The sequence below is a fragment of the Podarcis erhardii genome, assembly GCF_964252035.2.
Source record: "Podarcis erhardii genome assembly, chromosome: 5".
Classification (NCBI taxonomy): domain Eukaryota; kingdom Metazoa; phylum Chordata; class Lepidosauria; order Squamata; family Lacertidae; genus Podarcis; species Podarcis erhardii.
Window position 1 is genome coordinate 82,028,224 of NC_138509.1, and position 23,592 is coordinate 82,051,815.

At 44.6% G+C, this 23,592-nt stretch overlaps 1 long non-coding RNA gene across 1 annotated transcript; it reads right to left on the minus strand.

Moving 5' to 3' along the window:
* Positions 1-6,523: 6,523 nt before the first annotated feature.
* LOC309342384 lies at positions 6,524-18,811 on the minus strand. Its single transcript, XR_014156756.1, has 2 exons — positions 18,770-18,811; positions 6,524-6,829 (listed from the first exon to the last, which is right to left on the minus strand). It is a non-coding gene; the product is annotated as an uncharacterized lncRNA (long non-coding RNA).
* Between the last annotated feature and the right edge of the window lie 4,781 nt (positions 18,812-23,592).

The following is a 23,592-nucleotide window of genomic DNA, read 5'->3' on the forward strand; positions in this document are numbered from 1 at the left end:
CATGTGAAAGGGGTCTAGCAGTTTTAGTGGACCACAAGCTGAACATGAGTCAATAATAATAATAATAACTCTGGGCGGCTTCCATAGAAACCAAAAATACACTAAAATATCACAGATTAAAAACTTCCCTGAACATCTGATGGGAGGGCGTTCCACAGGGCGGCGCCACTACCGAGAAGGCCCTCTGCCTGGTTCCCTGTAGCTTTGCTTCTCGCAATGAGGGAACCGCCAGAAGGCCCTCAGCGCTGGACCTCAGCGTCCGAGCAGAACGATGGGGGTGGAGACGCTCCTTCAGGTATACTGGGCCGAGGCCGTTTAGGGCTTTAAAGGTCAACACCAGCACTTTGAATTGTGCTCGGAAATGTACTGGGAGCCAGTGTAGGTCTTTCAAGACCAGTGTTATGTGGTCTCGGCAGCCGCCCCCAGTCACCAGTCTGGCTGCCGCATTCTGGATTAGTTGTAGTTTTCGAGTCACCTTCAAAGGTAGCCCCATGTAGAGCGCATTGCAGTAGTCCAAGCGGGAGATAACTAGAGCATTCACCATTCTGGCGAGACAGTCCACGGGCAGGTAGGGTCTCAGCCTGCGTACCAGGTGGAGTTGGTAGACAGCTGCCCTGGATACAGAATTGACCTGCGCCTCCATGGACAGCTGTGAGTCCAAAATGACTCCCAGGCTGCACACCTGGTCCTTCAGGGGCACAGTTACCCTATTCAGGACCAGGGGGTCCTCCACACCAGCCCGCCCCCTGTCCCCCAAAAACAGTACTTCTGTCTTGTCAGGATTCAGCCTCAATCCATTAGCCGCCATCCATCCTCCAACCGCCTCCAGACACTCACACAGGACCTTCACCGCCTTCACTGGTTCTGATTTGAAAGAGAGGTAGAGCTGGGTATCATCTGCATATTGATGGACACCCAGTCCAAACCCCCTGATGATCTCTCCCAGCGGCTTCATATAGATGTTAAAAAGCATGGGGGAGAGGACGGAACCCTGAGGCACCCCACAAGTGAGGGCCCAGGGGTCTGAACACTCATCCCCTACCACCACTTTCTGAACATGGCCCAGGAGGAAGGAGCGAAACCACTGTATAACAGTGCCCCCAGCTCCCAGCCCCTCTAGACGGTCCAGAAGGATGTTATGGTCAATTGTATCAAAGTCCGCTGAGAGATCCAGCAGAACTAGGAAACAACTCTCACCTTTGTCCCTAGCTCACCGGAGACCATCAACCAGCGCGACCATGATGAGGCCTGAATCCCGATTGGAAGGGATCCAAATGGTCCGCATCCTCCAGGCATGCCTGGAGTTGTTCAGCAACCACGCGCTCAATCACCTTGCCCAAGAATGGAAGATTTGAGACTGGGCGATAGTTGGCCATACTGGCCGGGTCTAAAGATGTTTTTTTAAGAAGCGGTTTAATGACCGCTTCTTTCAGCGGATCTGGGAATGTTCCCTCACAGAGGGAAGCATTCACCACCCTGCAGAGCCCATCGCCCAGCCCTTCCCGGCTCGCTTTTATCAGCCAGGATGGGCAAGGATCCAGGAGACAGGTGGTTGGTTTCACGCGTCCAAGCAACCTGTCCACATCCTCGGGGGTAACGGATTGAAATTGATTCCATGCAGCTTGACCAGACAGAGCTCTAGCACTCTCCCACCCCAGCCCTGCTCCCACGATGGTGTCTAGCTCCTTCCGAATATGAGTGATTTTATCTGCAAAAAACTTTGCAAAATCGTTGCAGGAGATCTTGGGGTCTTTACAAGGCCCCGGTGGTAAAGGTGGTTCCGTTAAATTATGAACCACCTGAAAGAGTCTCCTGCTACTATTTTCTGCAGATGCAGTAGTGGCGGTGAAGAAAGTCTTCTTCGCCGTCGCTATCGCCACTTGGTAGGCTCGACGTTGAGCTCTAACCTGTGTCCGGTCAGATTCGGAGTGAGTTTTTTGCCACCAACGCTCTAGCCATCTCAGCTATTGTTTCATCGCCCTCAGCTCCGAAGAAAACCACGGGGCTGTCCGGACTCCATGCAATCGGAGAGGGCGCTTCGGAGCCAGACAGTCGATAGCCCTGGTTAACTCCGCATTCCAGCGGGCCACCAGGGAATCAGCTGAAAGGCCATCAACATGGGATAAAGCATCCTCTACCACTCTCTGGAAACCATTTGGATCCATTAAGTGGCGGGGGCGGACCATCTGAATTGGTCCCACCTCCCTGCAGAGGGGAAGGGTCGCGGAGAAGTCCAGTTGCACCAGGAAGTGATCTGACCATGGCACTTCTTTTGTTTCACTTTTACTTAGTGTCAGATCACCCACGTCACTAGAGGTGAACACCAGGTCTAAGGCATGTCCATGACTATGAGTTGGGTCAAACTTATTCAGGGACAGCCCCATGGAGGCCATGCTTTCCACGAAGTCCCGAGCAGCCCCTTGTAAGGTCGTGTCGGCATGGATGTTAAAATCCCCTAGGACAACCAAACTAGGTGTCTCCAGGACAAAATCCGCCACGACCTGAAGCAGCTCAGACAGGGAATCCTTGGTGCAGCGGGGAGGTCGGTACACCAAAAGGAATCCTGTACTGCCCCTATTGCCCAACTTCCAGAACATGCACTCAGAAAACTGGATCTTCCCAGTAGGACGCCTGGTGCAAGCTAGTGACTTCCTAAAAATCACTGCAACCCCCCCTCCCCGCCCACATGACCTGGGTTGCTGTGCGTAAGAGAAACCTGGTGGACAAGCGGTGGCAAGGACAGGCCCATCTGCTTCCTCCAACCAGGTCTCTGTCACACATGCCAGGTCAAATCCTCCATCCACAATCAGGTCGTGGATGGCAGTGGTTTTATTCATCATTGACCTGGCATTACACAGCAACACCTTCAGGTCATGTAGGTTTCCCCTGTTGATTCCAGTATCCATCCGGTCAAGGCCAGACCCGGAGGCAGGGATAGTCTTCAAACAATGACTAAACCTGCCTCCTCGGTAATGACATGATCTGGTCTTAGCGTAACTCCGCCTCCTGCCCATGATCACCGAGATCGGATGTCCCAGTGCTTCCCCCCCTGTGGAACTTGTCCCAGCCATCGTGTTGGCTGGGGCCCCACTCCCAGGCAGCCCTGATCCCGCCCCTTCAAAACAAAACACAAACTATACAGAACCAATAAAACAACAACAACAAAAAAAGGAACAGAAAAATTATATTAAATTAATCCCCAACCAAATATCCATCCCACCCACCCCCAACAAAGGAAAAAAGGAAAAAAATAAACAAAAATTTAAATTGCCACCGACTGCTTGAGGACATTTTAAAGCACATTAACCACCTGGAACAGGGAACACTTCCCACACTTCCCCAAGAGTTTGTTCCAAAAGTTTGTCCCTGGGCCAGTTGGAAAAGAGCCTGGAAGGGAGCAGGCCCTGCAGTCCTCCCCACAGCCGATGGTCCGAGGCCTCACTGCAACAGGAGTCCCTTTATAGCTGGGAGAGAGGGCCTGGGCCACGCCCCCTGGGCCAGTTAGAAAAGGCCCTGGATGGGAGCAGGCCCTGCAGTCAACAATGTCATGCAGCAGCAAAAAAAAGCTAATGCTATTCTAGACTGCATCAACAGAAATATAGTGTCCAGATCAGTGGAAGTAATAGTACCACTCTATTCTACCTTACTCAGACCACATTTGGAATACTGTCTCCAATTCTGGGCACCACAATTTAAGAAGGATGTTGACAAGCTGGAACGTGTGCAGAGGAAGGGGTTTGGAAACTAAGCCTTATGAGGAGCACTTGAAGGAGCTGAGTATGTTTAGCCTGGAAAAGAGGAGACTGAGAGGAGATACGATAGCCATCTTTAAATATCTTAAGGGCTGTCACATGGAAGAAGAAGCATGCTTGTTTTCTCATGATCTGAAGAGTAGGACTCAAACCAATGGCTTCAAGTTGCAAGAAAGGAGATTCCGACTAAACATTTGGAAAAACTTTCTGACAGTAAGAGCTGTTCAGCAGTGGAACAGACTCTGAGAGGTGGGAAAAGACTCTCCTTCCTTGGATGTTTTTAAACAGAGGTTGGATGGCCATCTGTCATGGATGCTTTAGCTGAGATTCCTGCGTTGCAGGGGGTTGGACTAAATGACCCTTGGGGTCCCTTCCAGCTCTTAAGATTCTCTGATTCTGTGATTCTACATAGACAAAGTTGTTGCTTAAATTCTCACATCTTACTAATTGCTACTTCTTGGGCACATAGACAAAGATGTTGCTTAAATTTTTACATCTTACCATAAATAAATTAAGCAACCACATGCCCCAGCATGGAACTTTGGTGTTGCAATCCAAACTACAGAGGTTGAAACAAATCGAATCTGATTTCTGTGGGATTGTCAGCCACACTGCACACCCAAAGACTGATGTAAGATGTGCAACAATTCCATGCACTAACTCCTAATACATCTCAGGAACTAGCAGAGATTTACTGGTTCAGGTTGTCTTCCGCTCAGTCCTCACCGTTGCCATCTTGATTTAAGCACTTTTCAGTATACACAGTTCTGTCTGAGGACAGCTCTATGCTTTATATGGCAGACACAACCACTGTGTGAGCCCTGTGTGTTTCTCTGATGTTTCTTTCAGCAAGTGTGTTAAGTTGGGGGTTTTTAGTTCAGAAAAATAGACCACCTCTTCCCATATAAACCATCCTGGACTCATCCTGAGGCCCTTCTTTGTGTGCCTCCTCCACATGAGGTCCAGAGGGTGGCAACACAAGAAAGAGATTTTTCTGTAGTGGCTCCCTGTTTGTGGAATGCTCTCCCCAGGAAGGCTCACCTGGTGCCTTCATTATATCTTTTTAGGCGACAGGTGAAAATGTTCCTCTTCCACCATGCCTTTGGCTGATTAATATTCTACAGCCTCTTAAATGTGTTTGTGGGAAGGGTCTCCCAGGTCCTAGTCCGACATCCTGACCACTATACCGCACCAGATCTCAAGCTGATTTCACCCAGGTGACTTGGACTATGGCCAATGGTCAGGGGTGGTGGGTGGGTACCAGGTTGCAGAAACCTCCATAATGTGCAGAGCTCCCATGACAAGTGCACAGGAGCTCTTCAGCAGAAAACTCAGTGTGGAATGTGGTCCACGAAGTCAGAAAGATCAGAAACCACTGGCATACTGGATCTGTTCCTGCACCCATAGCAAACAACTTGTGGTAGAACACAACGCCTAAGATCTTGTTTTTCTGCCAATCATATCAGGAAAAGGAAATCACCCAAGGTGTGGCTGGAAATTCTGTGGATGTCTATTGACGGAAGGCATAACCATCTCTTGCAAGTGGAATGCGATTTGATGGGAGCCTAGAGGTTGGGTTTAGCGTTTGATCATTCTCTTCACTTAAGAAAAACTTAAGGTTGTCAGGGAGCTTCCTCAAGCCTGAATGCCAAAAAGAAAAACCCATATTCTCTAGGATGGGGTAGCACAGATAACCAAGCTCGAGTTTGGCAGGGCAGGCATCTCTCTCCAAAGGCATGTTGAGACATGAGGGGAACAGGCCTGGCAAGGGAAGCAGCCAGATAATACCAGAATGCAGATGAAGTTGAATCAACATGTTGCTCAAAGGGGTGTGTCTGAAATTATGCATAAGTTGTCCCAGTGTTCTGACTCTTTGAATTACCATTTATAGAAGATAACTCCATGCATTTTAAAGCTGAGGAAGAGATCAATGGATAAAGGCTTTTCCGTCACAGCATCTCCATACACCTGCTTGGATATATTTCTGGCACACAGTTGCTAAATGACCAGGAACACTACTGCCCATAAAAAGGTGACAATTCTATATTAAGGCTTAGCAGGTCCAGGCCCTGAGAGGTTTCCCTGCCTTTCAAGCAAAGGCAGGGAATCTGCAGCCTTCCTTGACATGTCCTGGGAGTCCAGCAGTGGGCAAGACACCAAATCAGAGGTTTCTCGGCTTCTGGCTGAGGAGCTGGATGAGGGTCCTGGCTTTGAGGCTGATACTGATATTGGGAAGTAATTTATAATGAATTGGAAAAAAATGTTTAAAAGCACCTTTCCCCCCAAAAAACACAGAGTCCTTTTTGTTGGGGATAATTCAGATGGAAATTCCCAGGTGTCAAAAAAGGTTATTTATGTATGCCATTAGTGTTTCGTTAGCCCAAAAATGGAAAACAAGCGAGGTCTCAGGGGCTCACTGAATCCAAGGCTAGGAGGCAGGAGCCCAATGAATGGGGTCCCAAAGTACCAGGGACTTTACAGGCCTGAGAAGCCAAGAATCTCCTATGCTATCTTGCGGTTCAGGGAGCATAAATAAGGGACAGCATGCTTTATATCTCTCAACCTCTCAAGGTCCTACATGGAGAGAAACCACACAGGGACTCTTTGAAAGACAGATAATGCTTGAGGCATAGGATCCTTGAATCTCCAACTGCATAGGTGCTGAGCACCCATAATATTACATTGCTGGTTGCTCTCCTCGCTTCTGTATTGCAGTGTGCTTTGTTTTGTTTTGTTTTGTGCAAGCTTGTAACTGAAATAATTCTGTGCGGTTATATTTGTCATTTGTCCTGCTTAATGGAAATAAAACAAAATTCCTAAAAGGAAAAGGAACAAGAAGTTGGCAATGTCGAACCAAGGGTGACGCTATCTTGGTAGCACTGATGAGTCTTCAGCATGCTCTTCATTCACTCTCCAGTCCTCCTTCATGAGCCTAGAAAATCCTTGAAGAACTACTTGAGAATGATTTACAGATGGTATTTAACTTTGAGTAGACTTGCTAAGATGTATAAGACTGAATCAGGTAAGTGCTGGAGATGCAGTGATGTCGAGGGTATGTTCTTTCATATGTGGTGGACCTGTAAAAGGGTAAAAGAGTATTGGGAAGTAATTTATAATGAATTGAAAAAAATGTTTAAAAGTACCTTTCCCCCCAAAAAACACAGAGTTCTTTTGTTGTCAGATGGAAATTCCCAGGTGTCAAAAAAGGTTATTTATGTATGCCATTAGTGTTTTGTTAGCCCAAAAATGGAAAACGAGCGAGGTCTCAACCAAAGAAGAATGGCAATTTAAACTGATGGAATATGCATGGCTTGCGGATCTAACTTAAAGAATAAGAGAACAAGAAGAGCATTTGTTTAAAGAAGATTGGAAAATGAATATTGTAATATTAAAGATATGTAACCACTTGAAAGAAACAATTAGGCCTAGGATTAAAATGGAATTAAATTTATAAATAAGAAAATGTACGATAAGGAAAGTTATGTAATATGATCAGGACTGTGATATGGTCTTTTGAAACTTTGATACTGGAAACTGCTACATATAATTACTAAGAAATTCGGATGGAAGAGATTCAAGAAAGTCAAATACTATGTTTATGAAGATGGATGGTACTTAATTTTAATTAATTAAGTGGTAATACATTGTATGTATCTTTTTTCTTTTTTCTCCTATTTTTTGGTTGTCTTTATTATTGTTAATCTTTCCTCTTTTTATTATGTTTATTTACTGAAAATAATAAATATTATTTGAAAAATAAAATAAATGGAACTTATTGAAATATTTGGTCAGGTAGCAGGTTTTAAATTGAACAAACACAAGACAAAGGTGTTGGAAAAAAATCTTACGGTGGAGGAAAAAGATAGTTTTCAAAGAGAAACTGGTTTGGAAATTACTAAAAAGGTAAAATATCTGGGGGTGAATTTAACATCTAAGAATGTGAACCTATTTAAAGATAACTATGAGAAATGCTGGGCTGAAGTGAAGAAAGATTTTGATATATGGTCAAGATTGAAACTTTCCTTGTTAGGCCGAATTGCTGTAATTAAGATGAATGTATTGCCGAGACTGTTGTTTTTGTTCCAGACATTGCAAATTTTAGATAAGATGGACTGTTTCAAGAAGTGGCAGAAAGATATATCTAAATTTGTCTGGCAGGGCAAAAAACCCAGAATTAAATTTAAGATTTTGACTGACGCAAAGGATAGAGGGGGCTTTGCCCTGCCGGACTTAAAACTTTATTATGAAGCAGCAGCTTTTTGCTGGCTGAAACCATGGCTACTTCTTGAGAATACAGACATTCTGGACTTGGAAGGTTATGATAATAGTTTTGGTTGGCATGCATATTTATGGTATGACAAGGTAAAGGTACATAGAAATTTTAAAAATCATATTATTAGGAAAGCATTGTATAATGTATGGAATCGATATAAAGATTTGTTTGAAAGTAAAACCCCCAGGTGGCTGTCACCAATGGAAGCTAAGGCGGTAAAAAGATTGAACATGGATACAGACTGGCCAAAATATTGTGAAATTATAGAATATGATGGTGAAAAGTTGAAACTACAGAGTTTTGAGAAATTGAAACCTAAAGTCCGAGATTGGTTACATTATTACCAGATTAATGAAACTTTTAAGCAGGACAGAAAACTAGGATTTCAGAAGGAGAGGTCAAAGTTAGAAACAGAATTGCTAGAACCCAATACTAAGAATTTGTCTAGAATGTATAATCTGCTGCTAAAATGGAACACACAAGATGAAACGGTTAAATCAGCCATGATTAAGTGGGCACAAGATATCGGCCATGATATTATGTTTGCTGACTGGGAGCAGTTATGGACCACAGGTATTAAATTTACGGCATGTAGTGCCCTGAAAGAGAACTTAATGAAAATGATCTATAGGTGGTACATGACCCCAGTCAAGCTAGCAAAGATATATCATTTGCCCAATAACAATTGCTGGAAGTGTAATGAATGTGAAGGAACCTTTTATCACCTTTGGTGGACCTGCCCAAAGATTAAGGCCTACTGGGAAATGATCTATAATGAAATTAAGAAAATCCTTAAGTGGACATTTGTAAAGAAACCGGAGGCTTTTCTCCTGGGCATGGTCGGCCAATTGGTACCAAAGAAAGATAAGACCTTTTTTATGTACGCAACAACAGCAGCAAGAATCCTTTTGGCGAAGTATTGGAAGACTAAAGAATTACCTACTCTGGAAGAATGGCAGACCAAGGTGACTGAATTTATGGGACTGGCAGAGATGACCGGCAGAATCCGTGACCAGAGGAAAGAGACAGTGGAGGAGGACTGGAAAAAATTTAAAATCTATCTTAAAAATTGTTGTAAAATTTCGGAATGTTAAGATGTCAGGGGATTGGACACAAAGAATTACAGCTATAAATCGAAATTTATAAAGCAGAAACTCTTTTTAAAGAGAACTAAATATAAAAATGGGATGAAGAATTGCTAAAAATTTTGAAATTTGGATGCAGTGAAGGGGAGGTTTGGGGAAGTCGCATTATGTTTGTTCGTTTTTTGTTTATGTTGTAAAATCAATAAAAATTATTATAAAAAAAAAAAAATAAAAAAAAAAGAAAAATAAAATAAAGAAGATTGGAAAATGTTTATTGAATATATGGGGCGAAATTGTGTACACTTGAAAACGCTGGCAGCACTAAGATAAATTCAACAGTGTAAATAAGTTTTGATGGAAGTAATAATGGAATACTGAATGGTTTAGTTTATTTAAAATATGCAGGGATTTATGGTATGCAAAATGAACCATGGACAGAGAAGGAGGGAAATCATTGATATTTTGTTGTTGTTTTGTCATTTAGTCGTGTCCGACTCTCCGTGACCCCATGGACCAGAGCACGCCAGGCACTCCTGTCTTCCACTGCCTCCCGCAGCTTGGTCAAACTGATATTTTAAGTTTATCTAAATTAATATTCTAAATTGTAAAACAGAAAATTTAATAAAAATTGTATTTAAAGAAAAGAAAAGAAGAAAATCCTGCTCCTAGTGTGCCAGATGGGCTGACCAGAATGAAATAGGGGACCCTGTATTGATAGTATCCTGGCTATATGTTCCCCACATTTACTAATTTCAGAAATTATGGGGAGAACCTGGCACCCAGGAATTTTAGGGGATCCTTGCCCCCAGCAAACCCATAAGTATATTCTGCCCTTCCTCCCAAAGGGTGGCAAGAGTTACTCAGTTAATGTATTTTTTTGTGGTTTTATATTGTAGTCAGTAGAGCATGAGACTCTTAATCTCAGGGTTGTGTTTTCAAGCCCCCATGTGAGGCAAAAGATTCCTGCCTCGAGGGACCCTTGTGGTCCCTTCCAACTCTACAATTCTATGGTTCTGCGGTATCGGCCCTGTGATCCTCGGACGAAGGGCAGTATAGAAATTAATTAATTAATTCCAATTCTGGGAGGTTTTACGGGACCACCTCTCCTAGTATGCCCTGCAGAGGACCTTAAGGTCCTTAAGGTCCATGAATAATCATAGTTTAGAGGTCTCGGGCCCTAAGGAAGTCAGATTATCCTCCACCAGGGCCAGGGCCTTCTCAGTGATGGCTCCAACCTGGTGGAATGCTCTGTCCCATGAGACCAGGGCCCTGCAGGATTTAACTTCCTTCCGCAGGGCCTGTAAGACAGAGCTGTTCTGCCTGGCTTTCAATTTGAACTTAGCCTGATCTTTTATTCCCCTTCCTTCTCTCCCCCTCCCCTTTTTATGAAGATTACCCACTCTGGGATCCCACAGCTAATTCTCCCCTGGTCTCCTTGCTGGGCCAAATAGGACTAATTATCCAGCTAGCCCTGGTGATCATCTAATGTTTATTGGATGGATTTCCCCCCCAAATTCATTTTTGAATTCTGAATTTATTGTTGTTCACGTTTTATACTGTATTTTATGCTGTTTTTCATTGCCCCAATTAAGTGTTTTAAATTTGTTGTTAGCCGCCCTGAGCCCGGTTTTTTGAACCGGGAAGGGCAGGGTATAAATAAAAATGTATTATTTTTATTGTTATTGTTATTGTTATTGTTATTGTTATTGTTATTGTTATTGTTATTGTTATTGTTATATAACTGCCCCAAACACCACTACATAAAAACCCCACGATGAGTGTCTGGAGGGGCCCTGAGGCAACGGATAAGAAGGTGCATCTCCTCAAAAGCTGGTCAGCCTGGCAGTTGAATTTGTCCCCCCCCCCCCCGCACCTGCGGGCAGCACACTGAGCACAGCATGCAGGTCAGGCTGTGTGACATACAGCTCTCTCCCATTCCCTGTCCCTTTGGCATTTGCTGCCCGAGGCAGGGCCGGCCCTAGGTATTTCATTTCACGCTAAATAAAATGTAGAAGTGGAGGTGGCCTCGCTCTGCATAAAACAAAGCACAAAGGTGATCTTCTGTGTGTGGTGTTTGCCAGAGCTTGCGGTCCTCTTCCTCTGGAACTGCTAATTAGGATTACCCTAATGAGCTTTGTGGGTTGGAGCCAAGGAGAGAATTGGTGTCACATTAAATCAGGGGTGGGAAACTACAACTCCCCTCACCCCAACCATTGGCCATTGTGGCTGGGGCTGTTGGGAGTTGGAGTCCAGTAAATCCAGAGGGCCACAGCTTCCCCATCATTTGGAAATGTGGTTTTAAGGAGCTTAAACTAGTCAGTTTGTAGCCTTTCCATATCCTCATTAGGAAAATCGTTTAAATGGATTAGCTGATCCATAGGACCCAGGTGATATCATTCTGGTTTTACTCGCTCGGGAATCGAGCGGCTGCCTAACTATTTCCTTCAGTCACACCCTGGTGGTGACACTTTAATAGGGGACTGGAATGTCACTGAGACACATTTGTTCCTCAAGGCACTCCAGTTGTGTGGTCATTTAAGGCAAGTCCCAGGAAGCACGTTGTTTCAGCCAGCTGTTGTCTGGCTCTCCCCATTTGGTCTGCAAGGCTGTTTTGTGGAAACCACGTCCCCTGCCCCACACCTATGTGATGTCAGGTATGGGGCAGGCTGTGGCATGGCTACAGAAAGCAGGACTGAACCCCTCACGTGTCACCTGATGCATGTGGGGAGTTTGATCCTGCTTGATTTGAGCACGCCACCTAAGAGAAACTAGCTGGCATGCCCAAACCCTGTGGGAAACAGGATCGGACTCCCCAGGTATCAGCTGATGTGCAAGGAATTCAATCCTGCTTGGACAGAATCTCCCCTGCCCATCCCCAAGGACCAACTGTGGCAGGCAGACAAGGCAACCCACTTGTGAATCTCCCAACATCCATGTCACACCAGATAATTGGCATGTCCAAGTTGGCTCACCAGGATTGGTTGGGGGAAGATAAAGATTTGATCTCGCCAGGCCAAAAACATTCCCCACCTCTTACATAGAAGGAGATGACCAAGCTCTACTCTTGCCTCCTAAAGGTAAAGGTAAAGGACCCTTGGATGGTTAATTCCAGTCAAAGATGAATGGGGTATGGCGCTTATCTTGCTTTACAAGCTGAGGGAGCCAGCCTTTGTCCACAGACAGCTTTCCAGGTCCTATGGCCAGCATGACTAAACAGCTTTAGGCGCAATGGGACACCGTGACGAATGCCAGAGCACATGAAAACACCATTTACCTTCTTGCCGCAGCAGTACATATTTATCTACTCACACTGGCATGATTTCGAACTGCTAGGTTGGCAGAAGCTGGGACAGAGCAATGGGAGCTCACCCCGTCATGTGGATTTGAACCGTTGACCTTCTGATAAGCAAGCCCAAGTGGATCAGTGGTTTAGACCACAGCGCCACCTGCATCCTCGCCTCAAATATCCTGCCAGCATTTCCCTTTGGCAAAGGCACCACGTTGTCCATACAGCGCCACAAGTCAACTGGTATTCCTCATGCAGTCAGATTTGCTGATGATCATCCTGAGTCTGAAGCAGACCGGTAGACTGGCTGAACTTTTTCCAGATCCAGAACCCAACATACCCACTTATAACTTTGTTAAAGAATAATAATCCTAATATTATCAGAGTTGCTGGCCAGCCATTCCCTTTCTTGGGCAGACTGATTGCTAATAGTTCAGACTGGTGACTAACATTTAGCTGAGGGTGGTGACTAACATTCCGTCAACATAAAGTAATGGCAGGAGATGATCTTCTGATAGCTGGGAATTTCTCTCATGTGGTTGGAGAGACACGCTTCAGAACTTTAACCTAGTGACACCCTTCCCACTGAAGAGGGGGTGGGCAGAGTTGGGGCCCCCCACAGTAATGCACAGTTTTAAAAGAGAGAGCAAAAGCAGTTTCTGGCTACTGCCAGGAGAGAAAAGACCCGAAAGATGTCCTCTACCTTGGTCCAGATGGGATGTGTGCTAGGCCAGGAGTAGTCACTGTGGCACCCTCCAGAAGTTAGAATCATAGATTTGTACAGTTGGAAGAAACCCCAAGGGTCATCTAGTCCAACCCCCTGCAGGGCAGGAATCTCAGCTAAAGCATCCATGACTCCAACTCCCATCAGCCCCAGCCAGCATGGCCAAAGATCAGGGATAATGGGAGTTGAATGGCAAAACAGCTGGAGCCCACCATGTTATCTACCCCTGTACTATACAGTGCATTTGCTGATGGTATGTGTTGCTATATTTTTGTATCACTACCAAAACAACAAACAAACAAACAAACAAACAAACCACTGCAGATGCTGATGCTACCCCTTTTCAGGGGTCACCTCAGTGGTGCCCCTTGCCCTCACACATTCCTTAAGAGGCTACATTCACTCCAGTGTCCAAGTATCATCTCTCTGGTCCCAGAACCAATGTGTGCAACCCTCCTTGCCTGTTGTCTAGTTTGAAAAACTGGAGGACTGATTTCCTTTTCGTTATTTCCTTTTCTTTGTTATTTGTTGTTAGCTCTTGTTTTCTATTCTCTTTAAGCTCCAGTAAAATAATACAGAAAGTACATCCATAATATTAAAACACATAACAATATAAAAAGAGGCCTTGCCAGCTTCCTGAGCATTAAAACACAATTTCCCTTGTGCATCCCTGGCAACTCCAATTCTAATATTATTTTGCCTTTGTAAAATCCAATTTGCCAACATCTGTGATATAGGAAAGAGGAGTTACCAGAGACACCAGCAACTTCAAATCCAGCTTGATTTCAGATGAATTAGAGACCAAATTTATCCCATACAGCAGGATCCTGAAAGGTTAGTTCGATACTGCCACTCTGGTCACAATTATACAGGTATTTACAAAGTAAACCATTTCCTAAATCCAGGGAAGCCCCTATAATAGCTTGAATTCCTGCCTGAGCTCTGATTCTGTTTTCATTATTCTGTTGGGTTTCTTCACTGGCCTGTAGAAAATCTGGGGACCTCTTTCATCATTGGAATTTGGACTCTCCCCCTCATTCAGTACTTTCCCAAGATATGTTTATTAAACCATCGCTTGCTGCTTTTTCTTCCCATCTGTGCTGTAGAACAGGAAAAGTGGAGTGCTGACTTGAAGCCTCCAGAGTTCCATTGAAAGGCTCCAGATTGGGGTTTCAACAATTTCAATTAGGTGACAGGCTGAGATCATTTCCCTGGCAGATAGCAAGTGGGTTATCAGCATACTCATCCACTATCAGCACCCTTGGATCTGAAGGGGTTAAACTGAGAAAGATAATTATTCCTCTAAGTCTATCTCTTTAGCATTCATATTGGTGTAAAAGCAGGTTTCTGAGTTCAAGTTCTGATCTTTGCTGGTAGGTCTTATCGGTGGGGCTACAGTCAGAATTCCTGTTTCTGCCAACCCAACCAGTGCAACAATTAAAGCATTCAAAGCCCAAGCTACATTTTACAATGTGTCGGTTCTGCTAAAGATCCTCTCTGTTGTTTGTTTAGCCGGGAGACGTTGGTCTCTTTAAAGTTTGTACAGAGAATCTCTAAACAATCTTTGTTGTGGCTGAATCTATTATGTTAATATTATTATTATACCTAATTGAGGTTTTTTAATATGGAGGAAGCTGAGGTAGCCTGGGAGCATATGTCTCAGCTCCTAACAAGTTCAGATCAATTGACCAGTTAACTAAGCTTTCATTAGAGGAATTCTAGCAAGTAAGACATAGTAACTTCTTATTGCCACAGTTGCTTTGCAGTTACCCTTGCTGATTCACAATAGTCCAGCATCAATTTCCAGACTAAATTTGGCAATGGAGTTCCGGACACTTTAACTGAAGCACTGTAGCTCTGGTGCTCATACTATAACCATGTTAAAACTGCAAAGTATCCTTTGGGCAAGATGGTCTTCTAAGTGTTCCTTATCAGTTAAACACTGAGCTAAAACAGCTGTTCTCCAAGTTCCTGTCCTCCGGTTAAAAGATACGGCTTTTAAGCCTACATAGAAGTATAACAGATAGGCTCTTGGCCTGTATATACCAACTGACCTTAACTGCTGAGCCAGCTGACTTTAACACTTTAATACTATTCAGGATAAAAACAAATTAAAGCTAGAACAGACCGCTGAGATCAAGGACAAGCTGCCTTATTCGTTGCCAACTTCACCCAAAGGCTAGCCAAAGGTATAAATTACAGACAAGTAACTAGCAACCTATAGACCAGTGGTTCCCAAACTCTTTTGCCTCTTCCTGTCCTCTCTTTCCCAGAGGAGGCACTGGTCCAACAGTTTGCTATTCAGATTGTTACTTGTAAGCCTGCTACAAATATCACAATGCCTTCAAAGTGTTGGACAGCTAAGATGGATATCATACATCCATAATATATGAAAATAACTGTGCCTAAACATGGATGGGTTTAAAAGTGTATTGGGGAGATAAGGCCTCGTGGTTGGAGGTGGTAATAATTCTGAATACCCTTTGCTGGAAACCCATAGGGTTTTCTCGTGGTAATAGGCTCAGGATAGCTCCCTCCTTAACCCGTAGGCCCAGGTATGCACAATTTTATCCATGCTTACGGCCAGTGATAGTCCGCACACGTATCTTTCAAACGGATTGCCCTCATTCATTGGGATTAACAGAGCAACCCCAAACCCCTGAATGAGCTGGAGATGTCCTTCCACCTAGCTCTGATGGACCCTGCCATCAGGTAGGCTCCACCACTGTTCTGTCTGCTGAAAGCACAGATGTGGGGAAGCTGCTGCTGGCGGGATCCCCACTTTTTGGAGCCAGCATTCCCCCCTACCCCAAATTGGGGAGAGTGGGGAGGAGGCAGAGCAGAGTGGAGCTGGCAAAGAATCATCTGGGTCCCAAGCTAGTCCAGCTGCCAGCAATTTGCGGTGTGGAGCTTGAACATGCAGCCTTTTCCTGCTCCACCCTGCCTTCTTCTCTGGTCAACACAAGCAGCAGGGCTTCAGATCTGCCACTCCTTGAAACCTGCTCCTTCCCATCAGATGTTATGACTGCATCCTATGTTGTTCTCTTCTGTTCTGACCTGACTGTGCAGTACAGTGGTACCTCGGGTTACATAGGCTTCAGGTTACACACACTTCAGGTTACAGACTCTGCTAACCCAGAAATAGTGCTTCAGGTTAAGAACTTTGCTGCAGGATGAGAACAGAAATTGTGCTCCAGCGGCGCAGCGGCAGCAGGAGGCCCCATTAGCTAAAGTGGTGCTTCAGGTTAAGAACAGTTTCAGGTTAAGTACAGACCTCCGGAACGAATTAAGTACTTAACCCGAGGTTCCACTGTACTTTTATCAGATGTGCTTTATAATCTTACCTTGCGACTGTTGCTTGGACAAGTGCCATTTATTCCAGCCTTGGTGCTTGAAGATATGTGCTTTACCACCTGCCTGTTACACCTTTGCCAATCCTTGCTAATAGCATAGGGCAAGGAGATGGCTCACCCAGCCACATCTCTGCTTGCTGCACACCTGAATTGACATATGAGGTCAGGTGGGGGATGGAGAGATGAAATTGGGGGGAGGGAACGATCTAGCAGGCCAAATGGGGGCCCATGCCAGGCCTGCAGGCAGGATTTTTCCTGCCTCTGAATAGATTATTTGAATCTGTAGATAAATAGCTTAGTCATGCTGGCCACATGACCCAGAAGCTGTACGCCGGCTCCCTCGGCCAATAAACAAGATGAGCGTTGCAACCCCAGAGTCGGCCACGACTGGACCTAATGGTCAGGGGTCCCTTTACCTTTTTATTTCATTCTAAAATAGTAAATGTAGCCATGTTGGCCCATATGAAAAATGCAAAAATCCATATTAGGACAAAGCATTTATAGGTCTAGACCAGTGTTTCCCAACCTTGGGTCTCCAGCTGTTTTTGGACTACAATTCCCATCATCCCTGCCTACTGGTCTTGCTAGCTAGGGATGATGGGATTTGTAGTCCAAAAACAGCTAGAGACTGGTTTAGACCAACCAGAAGGTCACAAAATACTGTGGAGGCTTTTGGGTTCTCCAGACTCTTCATGATGCTAAAGGGGAAATGAAATGATGATTGTGGGAGACAGGGAAAAAACAAAAAAGGCAAGGTGTAGACACCTGTCTTTGTATCCAGTAAGAATCTTAAGAATGAGGAAGGGAGGCAGTAGGAGACATTTCAATGATTCTCTGTTAGATGCTATGCAAGTTTAATACATTTCAGTCTTTTCTTGCCTGGTTTTGGAAGAGAAACTGCCTTGGATGCTCTGTATTTGTGGTCCTTAATGTACCACAATGTAATCCGTTGCTGTTGTTTTTGTTGTTGTTGTTAATCACATGTACTCCCACCCATCTGACTGGGTTGCCCCAGCCACTCTGACTGGGAGTATAGAAGAACACACAATGCATCGAACAGCACCAACTGCCCCCGACCTTAAACAAACAAACAAACAAACAAACAAACAAACAAACATTGAGGTTTTTTGTTTTTTGTTTTGCTTTTTTGGGATGGGATGCTTGTTTTGGAGGGTGGTTGTTGTCTGTTTTATTTGTGGGGTTTTGTGGGGTAGGTGCATCAGTTTTTCTTCTGTGAAATGGGTATTTTCTGGTGCTTCGATTTCCCAATGTACTCTTGGGCCACAAAAGGTTGGGGGCCTCTACTCTATGCCTGGAGAGAGGTAGAGGAAATAAAACCCAGTGGATTATCCTAGAGATCTCCCCATGACTTTCAGTACTGTTGAGCACAGCATCCTTCTTGAGCAATTGTTGAAAACAGAACCACGGTCTGGGCGAGACTGAGGTGCTGATGGTTGGTGGCGATGGGCACAGCGGATAACTAGGAATGGTGTTTGGCTTGTTCTTGCTTGAGATCCAATTTCTCATTTCACAACACTCTGTTCTCTACACCCCCTCAAGATGTGTGCTGCTACTGGTTGGCACAAAAGGTTTTTCAAAATGGACTAAGATGCTTCATGCTTCAGCTTATTTGCCACGGCTATGGAAAGCTAAGCACATCAAGCAACAAAAGTGGTGGTGGAATACGTCTCACCAAAGCCTGTGATCCCAGACAAGCGACTCAAACCCAGCGTCAGGCTTGCTGAGGAGGAAAACGGATGCACAGAACTCTTGCATTGACAAGTGAAACAATAATTATTACACACACACACACACACACACACACACACACACACACATATACACACATAATGTCCAGTAGCACCTTAGAGACCAACTAAGTTTGTTCTTGGTATAAGCTTTCGTGTGCATACTCACTTCTTCAGATACAATTCAGATACGATTCAGTTAACAATCCCAAACTTGGGGTACATTCCACATGTTGACCCACAATATAGCTTATTTCTATAAACACCCTCTGCCAGAAGGGCTTTATATGGGCACATGCCCACCACATGTGAAGTGCTGGGCCTATACTATTGCAGACTCTCCAGCACAGTGGTGGCATAGTTTTATTAATATAACTATGCCATAATGGTGTCAAATGCCACTGGTGTAGCAATTTAAACGAATTTTCATGTATCCAAGTTGATACTGATTTTAGTTATTTTTTAGGCCATCTTGAACAGCAGAGGGTGATTCAGAGGGTCTTCTGCCAGTGGTTACTCCGGTCAAAAATGAAAGACAGAAAACTCACCTTTGGGAAGAAAGATAGGGTAGCAGCCAGAGAAGGGCTCTAGAATCATAGAATCATAGAGTGGGAAGAGACCACAAGGGCCATCAAGTCCAACCCCCTGCCAAGCAGGAAACACCATCAGAGCACTCCTGACATATGGTTGTCAAGCCTCTGCTTAAAGACCTCCAAAGAAGGAGACTCCACCACACTCCTTGGCAGCAAATTCCACTGTCGAACAGCGCTTACTGTCAGGAAGTTCTTCCTAATGTTTAGGTGGAATCTTCTTTCTTGTAGTTTGGAACCATTGCTCTGTGTCCGCTTCTCTGGAGCAGCAGAAAACAACCTTTCTCCCTCCTCTATGTGACATCCTTTTATATATTTGAACATGGCTATCATATCACCCCTTAACCTCCTCTTCTCCAGGCTAAACATGCCCAGCTCCCTTAGCCGTTCCTCATAAGGCATCGTTTCCAGGCCTTTGACCATTTTGGTTGCCCTCCTCTGGACATGTTCCAGTTTGTCAGTGTCCTTCTTGAACTGTGGTGCCCAGAACTGGACACAGTACTCCAGGTGAGGTCTGACCAGAGCAGAATACAGTGGCACTATTACTTCCCTTGATCTAGATGCTATACTCCTATTGATGCAGCCCAGGATTGCATTGGCTTTTTTAGCTGCCGCGTCACACTGTTGGCTCATGACAAGTTTGTGGTCAACCAAGACTCCTAGATCCTTTTCACATGTGCTGCTCTCAAGCCAGGTGTCACCCATCTTGTATTTGTGCCTCTCATTTTTTTTGCCCAAGTGCAATACTTTACATTTCTCCCTGTTAAAATTCATCTTGTTTGTTTTGGCCCAGTTCTCTAATCTGTCAAGGTCGTTTTGAAGTGTGATCCTGTCCTCTGGGGTGTTAGCCACAACTCCCAGTTTGGTGTCATCTGCAAATTTGATCAGGATGCCCTTGAGTCATCCAAGTCATTGATAAAGATGTTGAATAAGACCGGGCCCAAGACAGAACCCTGTGGCACCCCACTAGTCACTCTGCTCCAGGATGAAGAGGAACCATTGATGAGCACCCTTTGGGTTCGGTCAGTCAGCCAGTTACAAATCCACTGAGTGGTAGCATAGTCAAGACCGCATTTTACCAGCTTCTTTACAAGAATATCATGGGGCACCTTGTCAAATGCCTTGCTGAAATCAAGGTAGGCTACATCCACTGCATTCCCTTCATCTACCAGGCTTGTAATTCTGTAAAAAAACGAGATCAGGTTAGTCTGACATGACTTATTTTTCAGAAATCCATGCTGACTATTGGTGATCACAGCAGTCCTTTCTAGGTGCTCACAGACTGTTTGCTTAATGATCTGCTCCAGAATCTTCCCTGGTATTGATGTCAGGCTCTAAATGAAGATGGAAAGATGCAAGTGATGTTGGCTCAGTATCTATGATTGATCTATGAATGAAATTGCAGGAAAACGCCCTCATGGTCCCCAGGAGCAAAATCCACAATCAGCATCACTTTAAGGCCTGCCAGGCCTTCCGTTTCTCTGTCAGAGATATCTGCCAAGTACCACCCTCTCTTCCTGGAGGTGTTAACAGGGAAGCTCAAAAGGCCTGGCTGATTTTCAGGGAAGTGCCAAACTGCTTCCCAGCACAGAGCACCTTTTGCAAACTTTGACTGGTTAATTGGTTAATTCCTTCCTGGAATAAGATTGTCTTGCAACAGTTATCTGTGGCCCAGTAAAGTTCAGAATGGATTCTTGCAGTGTTCTTTATGTAGGTCCTTTAAAAAGTCATGCTCAGAATATGCTGGCCATGTTACAAACTTGGACTCATTGGAAAGAACACAACACACCAGTGCTGAAGGATATTTGTTTCTTGTTAGTTTCTGGGCACAGTGCAAAGTGCTGGTGTTGAGTCAGTAAAGGCCTGGGAATAGGGCAACTTTGTTAGAATTCCTGCTCCGTGATTGTTGTCTTTCCCATGACGGTATATGTTTTGACTCTACAGAGTGGGAAGTGACAGAGACAGGATGTTTGTGTTACTGTGTTCTGTGAAGTGGGACTATTGTCCTTTGTTCTTTCTCTTTGCTGTCTGATGCTAGAGAGAGAGGGAGCCATGTTGCAGAGCTCTGTGTGTATGTATATGTAAATAAAGTAGATTAGCCAAAATGCTGAGTTGCTGAGGTCTGTTACGCAAGCTGTGAAGGCTCTGCGGATCCCTAAGTGTGTCGATGTCTGTTGGCATTGGTCGCTGTGATGTTTGGGCTGAAGAAAGCTAATGAAGCTCCCGAATGATTGACCAGGAGGGAGAGAAAATGCCAGTCGGGCATGTGTCTCTGCCAGGGTCCTACTCGAGTGTAGGACAAGCTCCTGACAAACTTCTCCTATATCAGGGGTAGGGAGCTAGATCTTGCCAGCGAGGCATAGCCTGAATTCCTTAATCCGTCCACCTCCATGGGCAAATTGTGACAGGAGAGCAGGGCTGCCCACTTGCCAAAGTTGGGGCTACCTTTGAAGGTGACTGCAATTAATCCAGAATGCGGCAGCTATACTGGTGACTGGGAGAGGCCGCCGGGACCACATAACACCGGTCCTGAGAGATCTGCATTGGCTCCCAGTACGTTTCTGAGCACAATTCAAAGTATTGGTGCTGACCTTTAAAGCCCTAAACAGTCTCGGTCCTGAAGGAGCGTCTCCACCCCCATCGTTCAACCCGGACACTGAGACCCAGCACCGAGGGCCTTCTGGCGGTTCCCTCATTGCGAGAAGTGAGGTTACAGGGAACCAGACAGAGGGCCTTCTCGGTAGTGGCGCCTGCCCTGTGGAACGCCCTCCCTTCAGATGTGAAGGAAATAAGCAGCTATCTTCTCTTTAAAAGACATCTGAAGGCAGCCCTGTTTAGGGAAGTTTTTAATATTTAATGCTATTTTGTTTTTAACACTTGATGGAAGCTGCCCAGAGTGGCTGGGGAAACTCAGCCAGATGGGCGGGGTATAAATAACAAATTATTATTATTATTATTATTATTATTATTATTATTATTATTATTATTATTATTATTTTAAAAGGCACTCACTGCAAGTGCTGACTCAAAGCAGGCCGCTTTGAAGTCCATTGGCAGGCATGGTTTGGGTTCAAATTGCACCTGCAAAGCTGGGCTCACTGATCACAGAATCTTAGGCTTGTAAGGGAAGGGAAAGTACCCCAAGGGTCATCTAAATTCAATCTCCTGCAATGCAGGCACCTTTTTGCCCAGTGTGTGTCTTGAACCCACAACCCTGAGAGTCTCATGCCCTATGACACTGATAGAAAGCCTGTTTGGTTGCACCAGCGTAGGGACAGGGGAGCCTTAGGCCCACAGGCCAAATGCAGCCCTCCAGGCCTCTCTATCTGGGCCTGAGGAATCTCCTCAACCGACACAATCTCCTCAGCCACACCCCTCACTAGTATCTCTCAGAGAACCTTTTCACTTATTTATATACCACCCTTCCTATGAAGATTGCAGTACAGTTTATAGTCTAAAAACACAAAAGTACATAACAACAAACAAAGCAATACCTGCCCTCGTTTTAAAAGACAGATTAATTATCCAAATATGCTCCCCAGAGATATTTCCCTCATATCATTTCCCTTACTATTTTTTTCTTTCTTTCTTTATATAGATTTTTCGTACTCTCTGCTTCTCTTGTTTTAATTTTCTTCCTCCTCTCTTCTTTGCTTCACTGGTGCAGCTCCCATGAGGGCTGTGTGGGCAGTTACTTGGGAGTAAGTTTTATTCCAAATCATGTGGAGTTAATTCCATCAAGTTTCCAAACACCAGCAAAGCAATTAAAAAGAACTACAATAACCAGAATGAGAAAAACACCAGTTGCCAAATTACTACTATTTTTTAAATAACTGGTTTTCCTCCACAGTCTTTAACAGCAGTCAGTCCCACGGAAAATTAAACAGAAGAAGCTTTTCTCACCATTTGTCTCTGTGTAAAAGGAAAGCAAATAAATGTCCACTGCTTTTTTTTTTTTCCATGCCAGAATGCTGTTAAAGGCATAAGAGCCGAACCCTAAAAAAGAAGTTGGCAACCTTAGAGCCAACAAGCTTCAGGAAAGAAAGAAAAAAGTCGAACTCCAAATAATGTGCAGTTTGTTAGAAATTGGCATAATTAGGTGCTTGGCTATTTCTCAGCCTCTTTTATGCTGAAGGGTTATGACCTGAACCTAAATCACATTTAAATACCCTCCAGCATTTCTCCGATGAAAATAGGAATTCTCTTCTTCATATCCTACTCTTGTGACTGGGTTGCCCCAGCGACTCTGGGCACTTCCAACATATATAAAAACATTAACCATTAAACATTTTTAAAAATTCCCTTTAAAGGCCTGTCTTCAGATGTCTTCTAAAGGTTGTATAGTTACTTATCTCCTTGGCTCGGGGTCGCATAACTCCATACCCTCCAACATTTCTCCGATGAAAATAGGGACATCTTAAGGAAAAGCAGGACATTCCAGGATCAAATCAAACGGGACAACTTTGGCAAATCTGGGACTGTTCCTGGAAAATAGAGATACAGTACTTAGAGGGACACTTGAAAGTGATAATTTCATGCACACCAGAGGAGGTCATTTTCCAGAAAATGTACCTAGGTCAGGATAACAGCCTTAAAGCTCAGCCATATCCTTCTTTATGATGGAACAACAGCTGTAACACCTGCTTTGAATAATCTCTGATTTATTCATTGGGGCTTACTTCCTAGCATCTGCTCTGCTCAGGCACCCGAAGGCAAAGGTGTAATTTAGATTTAGCCCTCAAGTGGGCGGGCAGGTAGATCAAGCCAGCTATGCCTCACCG